Genomic DNA, 8,411 nt, shown 5'->3' on the forward strand with positions numbered 1-8,411 from the left:
TGTGGGGGGAACCCCATCGGGAAGAATTCCCGGGGGTGGAATCTCCGGTTTTACAATCTAGTAACAAGTCGAGCGAGTAGAAGCCTTCGATACATCTAGACTCCGACGAGGACAAAACAAAGATTGATTGATTTGCTTATCCCAACCATTCAGTACTCTGGAGTAGGGATTCTCGAAGAAGCGACGCTAGACTCGGATCCTTAGAAGCATTAGATTGGCCAAGAGAAGGGAGGGTATGGAGTCTTCTATCCATTATTAGAGCTTAAAATAGGCATGATATTGAATCCTCTATCGGTTGATCGACTATATGGTTATAGTCCCGATTCGGCATACGGGTGTGGGAGAACTACCTCATTACTGAGAATCTCGAATGTGGATAATGTAAATCTTCAAAGATACTATCGGTTTCTACGATATATATTATGAGGAGGTACCTCCCCCTCCCCTGACGTAAGTGAAGTATTATCCCTATTGAAGGGAGGTACATCATCTAGACTATCTTCTATCCTACTGGAAATGGATGAATCTCCCCGGGTGGGATTTGAACCTACGACCAATCGGTTAACAGCCGACCGCTCTACCGCTGAGCTACCGAGGAAAGTGGCAGATGATTCAATCCCATATACTTCCAGAGACTCTTGTTCCTTGAGCCGCCCCTTGATCTGCAAGACGTTAACCACTCGAAGACCCAAAGCTTTCTTCGAGACTTCATGAACCTCGCGTACACCCTAACTCTCATTATAGGAAGAAGCAGTAATGATAGCAATCCCTTTTGCCTTCTCGGATAGAGCCTACGAATCGGGGGGGGGGCTGGTGTGGAAGATCTCGGTCATGGTTGATCTTGGTCGTGATTGATCGCCCCCCCCCCAACCCCAAGATGCATATCGATCGATCACCAATCACTAGTTTCTATTTCTCCTTTTCCGGAAAACATAGTAGAATAGTCACAGGATACTTATAGAGGTATAAGGAATATCTTGGAAAGGAGAAGAAAAAAACTCTTAGGAGACAAGAGAAACGAAGGCAGTTAGCAGTAGAATAATACCAATCATCAATCCGAATGAATAAGAAGATACTCTCCCGCCCATGGAACCCCACGATCCGTATCGATATCAATAATTGCAGGCGGGTGGAGGATCCATAAACTTGAATCCATAAATGGAATGAATGAGTCTACGGGGGGAAAGTATGGATAAGGGGTGAAAAATGAAGAAAAAAGGGGAAAGAGAACGTGAGGGGGAGGGGGGGGGAAGTGGGGGATAGTCGGGATGAAGAAAATGAATCGGAGCTTTGCGAAACGAAAGTAGCAGTTTATGGAAAGGGTGGAATTGGTAAGTCAACAACAAGTTGTAATATATCAATAGCTTTGGCGAGACGCGGAAAACGGGTATTGCAAATTGGATGTGATCCGAAACATGATAGTACTTTCACCCCCACGGGATTCTTGATACCTACCATTATAGACACTTTGCAATCGAAGGATTACCACTATGAAGATGTGTGGCCTGAGGATGTCATTTATAAGGGTTATGGCGGAGTGGATCGTGTTGAAGCAGGGGGACCACCTGCGGGAGCTGGTTGTGGGGGATACGTAGTGGGAGAAACGGTTAAATCATCGAAAGAATCGAATGCTTCTTATGAATATGATACTACTCTATTCGACGTTTTAGGGGACGTAGTCCGTGGAGGTTTTGCCGCTCCATCGAATCATGCGGATTATTGCATTATTATCACGGATAATGGATTCGATGCCCCTTTTGCAGCAAATCGTATTGCTGCGTCGGTTAGGGAGAAGGCACATACCCACCCATTGCGATTAGCAGGTTTGGTGGGGAATCGGACATCTAGGAGAGATCTCATTGATAAACATGTAGAAGCCTGCCCGATGCCTGTGCTGGAAGTGTTGCCTCTCATTGAGGACATTCGGGTCTCGAGGGTGAAGGGGAAAACATTGTTTGAAACGGCTGAATGTCAATCAGATCTCAATTATGTTTGTGATTTCCATCCCAATGTGGCGGATCAGATATTGTCTCGACCAGAAGGGGTTGTGCCAAGGGAAATTCCAGATAGAGAATTATTCAGTCTGCTCTCCGATTTCTATCTGAATCCCGATGGTGGGGGGCAGAGGAATGCCCAGCAAACTCAACAGGATATTCTGCTTGATTTTACGATGATTCGAAACCGAAACTGCAAATTTCTTGTATGTGTACCCTTTCTGAGGAAACCCTTTCACGAAGACTCCCGAAACTCTCACTTTTGAATGTGAAACCGGAAATTATCACACTTCTTGCCCCATTAGTTGTGTGGCTTGGTTATATCAAAAGATCGAAGACAGCTTTTCCCCAGTGGTAGGTACAAAGACTTGTGGTTATTTCTTACAGAACGCTCTTGGAGTTACGATCCTTGCGGAACCTCGTTATGCAATGGCAGAGTCGGAAGAGGGGGACGTCTCGGCCCAATTAAATGATCAAGGGGAATTGGAGAGAATTTGTATCCAAATAAAACGAGATAGAAACCCTAGTGTCATTATTTGGATTGGCACATGTACCACGGAAATAACAAAGACGGACCTAGAAGGCATAGCACCCAAGCTAGAAAACGAACTTGGAGTACCAATTGTAGTTGCGCGGGCCAATGGATCGGATTATGCTTTTACTCAGGGAGAGGATACTGTATCAGCTGCCACGACGCATCGGTGTCCGGAATTTGACATATCTAGACACGAACAGAAACAGGATTTAGTTGGGGGTGTTGACACTGCGACGACGGAAGCGGGGGGGGCTAATCCGGAGGGACGGAAATTAAAGAATCATGCTTCAGTTCTTTTTGGATCTCTAACTTCAACTGTAGCTTCTCAACCGAATCCGGAATCGAAACGTCAATCCATTCAGGTATCGGGGTGGTTACCCTCCCAGAGATATACTGAACTTCCATCATTAGGCAAGGGAGTGTATGTTTGCGGCGTGAATCCCTCTCTGAGCCGTACAGCGACGACTCTGATGCGGCGTCGTAAATGCCAGTTAATTGGAGCACCTTTTCCTATTGGTCCTGATGGGACGCGTGCTTGGATAGAAAAGATTTGTTCCGCCTTTAATATGGAACCTCAGGGTTTGAAGGAGAGGGAGGATGAGATATGGAAGAGTCTGAGAGACTATCTTGAGATAGCAGCTGGTAAATCTATATCTTTTACGGGAGATAATCTATCAGAAATTTCTATAGCAAGATTCCCAATTCGCTGCGGAATGGTTGTCTACGAAACAGGTATTCCCTACATGGATAAACGATATCAAGCTGCCGAGCCATCTTTCTCACGAGATACTTGCAAAGAGATGGGTACACTCATGCCACGGATCGTGGAAAAACCGGATAATTATAACCAGATACAGCGTATGCATGAATTAAAACCTGATTCAGCAATTACTGGAATGGCTCATGCCAATCCTTTAGAAGCAAGAGGTATTGATACAAAATGGTCTGTCGAGTTCACCTTTGCCCAAATCCATGGATCCACTAATGCGAGGGATGTGCTTGAACTTGTTACTCGTCCCCTACGGCGTAATAATAATCCGGGGCGTCTGGGTTGGAGTAACCTGTCGAAGCAGATGGTAACAAATCACTAAATTATAGAATTATTGGGTGACGGGAAGTGACCATTGAGGGAAATGCATAGAGACGTCTCCAAATTCTTAATCATGGGATTCTGTCTCCTCATGATTAAGAAATCCATCGACTCCTTTCCGAAGGAGTTGCTGTGCTAGCTACGGGAGTGGTACGGAGAGGTTGCCGGCACTCTACGGGAAAAAAAAAAAACTGAAAAATATGGGAAGGAAATAATTATGAACGTAGAAAGCGTTCAAATGTCGTTGTATCTACTGCAGGTTTCGCTGCTTACTCGGGTGAAGGTGGCAGGTCCACCTATAATATTCGGACTATATTATGGATTACTAACAACATTACCCGTTGGACCCTCCCAAATACTATCCATAAGAGCTTTTCTTTTGGGAGGGAATCTTAGTGGTACCGTCGCTTTGAGTGGTTTGATGATGGGATAGCTACTAATATTTCTGTCAATATTCTGTTCACCTCTATATGCATTGATAGTGAAACCACATGTTGTAACTGTCCCAATAGTACCATACATGTTATTTTACTGGTTCCGAACCAAGGATTTACCGGATTATCGAACTCTACGTCCGACCAATTCACTCAGTGACTTTCGAATCGGTAATATATTCTTGGATAGTTTCATTTTCCAGATTTTAAATCCAATTCTTTTACCAAGTCCCGTATTGGCGAGACCAATTCACCTATTTATTTTTCGATATAGCAACAACATAACATTTCTGATTAGTAGTTTCGTGGGTTGGTCACTCGGTCATATGTCATTCAGCTACTTGTCCAGATTACTTCTGGTTCGCGTAGAATATGATTCACCCATACTCTACCTGCTGATGAAACGCGTCATTTACAAAACTTTTAGTATTGTTGTTCTCATTAATGTACTGGTTTATTTGGGTAAGGCTCCAGTACCTCTCTTCACCAAGAATTTTGAAGACGAACTTGTCTTGCTCGATAACAATCTCCGGGAGTTGTCAGATTCGATGCTATGGATTTTCAAGTCGTGGCCCACGTCCTTGTTCGACCCATACAAACCAAATCGTCCTTTACGATATATAGAGAATAGCCGATTCGGCGGCGATAGCTTAGTGAAGAAGCAAGTATCAAATCACTTTTTCAGCAAATGTTTGACTAGTGGAAAACAGCGGTTGGCTCTCACGGCGTTACCCAGTTTGTCGATCTTTGGAGACCAGTTAGGAACCTCGTTAGAGGATTCGGATATGCCACTTCCAGCTCATCATCTGCATGAAGACTGGATTTTGAACCAATTCAGGAAAAACAAGGATTTGAATAATGAGTTAAAGGACCGAATTCGATTCCTAGACACCGAGCCTATCTTCTGGAAAGCGATGGAAAGAAGGACCGGATTGGCTGATAACGGAGGTGAATTACCTAAGATTTATGATCCATTTTTGAATAATTCATGTCGTGCTAGGATTCCAAACTCGGATTCATTCTGGATACTGTCTGATTCATTGGCATCGCAAGCGGTTGACAACAACGAGTATGCCAATGAATTGAATTCCGGTAATAAGATTCGGGATTGGGTGTCTATCAGGTATAAAGAGTTGAGAAGCAATGAGATTCCTCTTCCCCGGGAAGCATTACCTAAAAATGCTTTGCAAATATTTATTTTCATGTTCGAAACACCGGATGATGCCGTGATTGAAGATGTTGTGGGAGAAACAAACTATTCAGTTTCGAAGGGTGATTCCACCCCCGTAACTTGGGATCAAGTCTTCAAATTTTCTTCATCTCCGACAGAGTTAGCTTTATTCTTCACCTATCTCAGAGATGATTGTGGTGCCTTCGATTGGATCCGCTTGCTAGACGTACCTCTAATTGGTGGGGAAAGACTTGACTCTTCAAAACAAAAAATACGTTCGATCCTCGAGATTGAGGAACTGTCGGAGGAATTGGCCCGCAATACTCACTTAATATATGATAATAGGTTCGATGTCGCGGGTGGGTCAACTGATATTCGTAACAGAAAGTTAAAAAATTTAGCAATCAGCGTCGGGAAGACGCGGCTGAAAACACGCAGACTGGTCAAACGTTTTGCAAAAAGCTCTGATTTTCGTCGGAAACCTATAAAAGGCTCTATGCGCTCCAGAAGACGTAAGACACTGGTTTGGGAAGTATTTCAAGATAAGGCACATTCACCTCTCTTCTTTAGATTAATGGAACTACCCACTCCGTTTCGATTTCCTGCCGGAGAATTAACTGGTGTAGATTTTGAGGAATCGGCCGGTGACGCGAGGAGAGAAACTAGTACCCAACCCGAACAGGAACTAATATCTCTTTCATCCTCGAGAGAGGGGGAGCGAGCGAAATCCGACCGCCCAGCTATAGCAGCTAGGTTCGATGTGAGTTCCATCCACACGGGGCGGGGTTTATTATTGGTTATGCAATCGACTCTTCGGAAATATGTGAAACTGCCTGTATTGATAACACTCAAGAATTTCGGTCGTATTTTATTTTTTCAAGCTCCCGAATGGGATGAGGATTGGAGTGAGTGGCGCAAAGAATCCCACATCAAATGCACCTACGACGGCGAGGGATTCTCACACACTCGTTTACCCGGTCGTTGGTTGAAGGAGGGTCTTCAGATAAAGATTTTGTATCCTTTCCGGTTGAAGCCTTGGCGTACTCGCGGGAGGAGGCGCCCAACCATTTTGGAAAATGATATGAATCCCAGGTATCTCAAGACTCGGGAATCGGGGAGAAAAAATAGATTGAGGCGAGGAAAATCTCCATCTAGCTATTTAACAGCTTGGGGATTCCAAACAGATGTACCTTTTGGAACTATTAAGAAAGATCCCTCCTTCTGGAAACCTATCCGGAAGAAATTGATGAGAATTTTGAGACGTAGTCTCGCATTGCGGACTAGGCAAATGCGTCGTCTCTACTCCAAATTGGGTGTATCCGCAAGGTTTCCATTGGGGAAATTGAATTTCCTTCGTAAAATTGAAGGGATTTGGGAGAATTGGAGTGGAACCGATTTTGTTGGGGGAGATATTCCAAATGATACAGGGACCGGGTGGAAAGAGGGGCCGTCACACGGTGAACCAGGTACTGGTGGAATAGATGAAACATCAATTCCCATTGATAATAAATCCCGATACTTTGCGGGTACCGATGATGAACCAGTAAAAGATACCGTTGGTGGATCCAAATCCGAACCCGAATCAGACATGCATGCATTCAGAAATCTGTTAACCGAAGGGGTTGGCGGGGGTGGGCGTAGCACCAAATCACTCCGTTTTAGTAAACCGGGAATAGATGACAGACTAATTAATACAAATCTGACTAGTTCTTTGAGATTCCAAACGAAATTAGTCAATATTCAGGGAATTTATTTGAGATCCCGCATATCGGTCGCAGAATTGTTTGAGAAGTATCTTCTACTAGTAGCGGGATTATTTCGAAGAGTCAATAGAGCTTTTGCTCATTATCTCGACAATTTTGCTAGATTTCGGGTGCAACTGGTGAAAGTGACGAATCAAGTTGGTGGGGTTCATGGGGATGCAAACCACCCAATTCTAGCTATTTCCGGAATTAGGGAGGGAATACCGCGAGTTATCGATAATCAATCTATAGGATTACCGTCTCAGGCGCACATTCACGACATTCTGTGGCATGTAAGCATGAAAAACAACCTGGATTTGGATTCTTTGATGGAAATTGCGGAAGATAGCAAGGATGCGGGGTATCTCGATAACCGGAAGGGATGTAAGGATAATGAGAATCTGGATGATGCTTCGGAAGATTGGAATTATCCGCGCGGTGATCATGGTTGTTATCCGAAAGGGGGAGGGGAAACCCCAGAATTTTTTGATGGCGGTAAACATGACGGGGGAAAGAGCGATTCCGTGGGATGTCCCGATGACAGAACTGGCGGGATTGTACGTGGGTATGGTATCGATGAACATATTAATAATTTTGCTACGATGCGGGGACTTTCCAAACAACTTTGGGAATTGAATGCAAATGATTTGGGGAGTTTGTTAGGCTGTCCCGACAAGTACAACCTGTCATTGGAGTTATGGCAAAAAATTGCACCGAAGAGATGGAGATCGGACATCGAAAATTTATATGGATTCAGAAGCATCGGGGGAAGTTTTCTCGCCGAGCATGAATATGTATTTCGTGATAGACAAAACGATTATTCCATATATACTGAAACCCCTTTCCTCAGAGATCGAGTGAGAAATATCAATAAACGTCGTAAATACAGTTATTTGTTACATAGTTTTATTGATTCCTCACGAGATGTAGATATACAAAAATTTCCGGCGGGGTGGAATGCGGCGATAAGGGAAACTCGTTTAGGGAATCGTATCAGAGAACTTATTGCAGGGAAGGGAATTTCTCATCCACGAATACTTGATCCGGAACGTGAGTTGAATCCGAAATCCGATTTGGTGTTGTGGGTAATTCCGGATCCCGCGGAAGCAAAGGATGTATACGAAACAAGATCGAAATTTGTACCTGGGACTTCTATTTTGTGGGAGAGGGTTCCCGCTACCCCAAATGAAAGATTTCAGAGATTAGGCACGGATTACGGGTTACAGGAAGAAGAGATTGATTCGGATGAAATACTTCTAAGAGAGAGGGGGAGTCACTATTATATTTTTCAATGGAAATGGGAATCCGAAGCATTAGAAAGAGAATTATAAAGACTGAGGGATTTGATATCTCTCATCAACGTATTAGAAAATGAGCAGGATCTTACTTCCTTCTGTGTCAATATGGGTATAGATTGCGATTTGTTGAATCTTTTTCTCAACGAA

This window comes from Dipteris shenzhenensis, unplaced genomic scaffold (assembly GCF_047967505.1).
Source record: "Dipteris shenzhenensis isolate YYH24624 ecotype China unplaced genomic scaffold, Dip_SZ_1.0 scaf0367, whole genome shotgun sequence".
NCBI classification, from domain to species: domain Eukaryota; kingdom Viridiplantae; phylum Streptophyta; class Polypodiopsida; order Gleicheniales; family Dipteridaceae; genus Dipteris; species Dipteris shenzhenensis.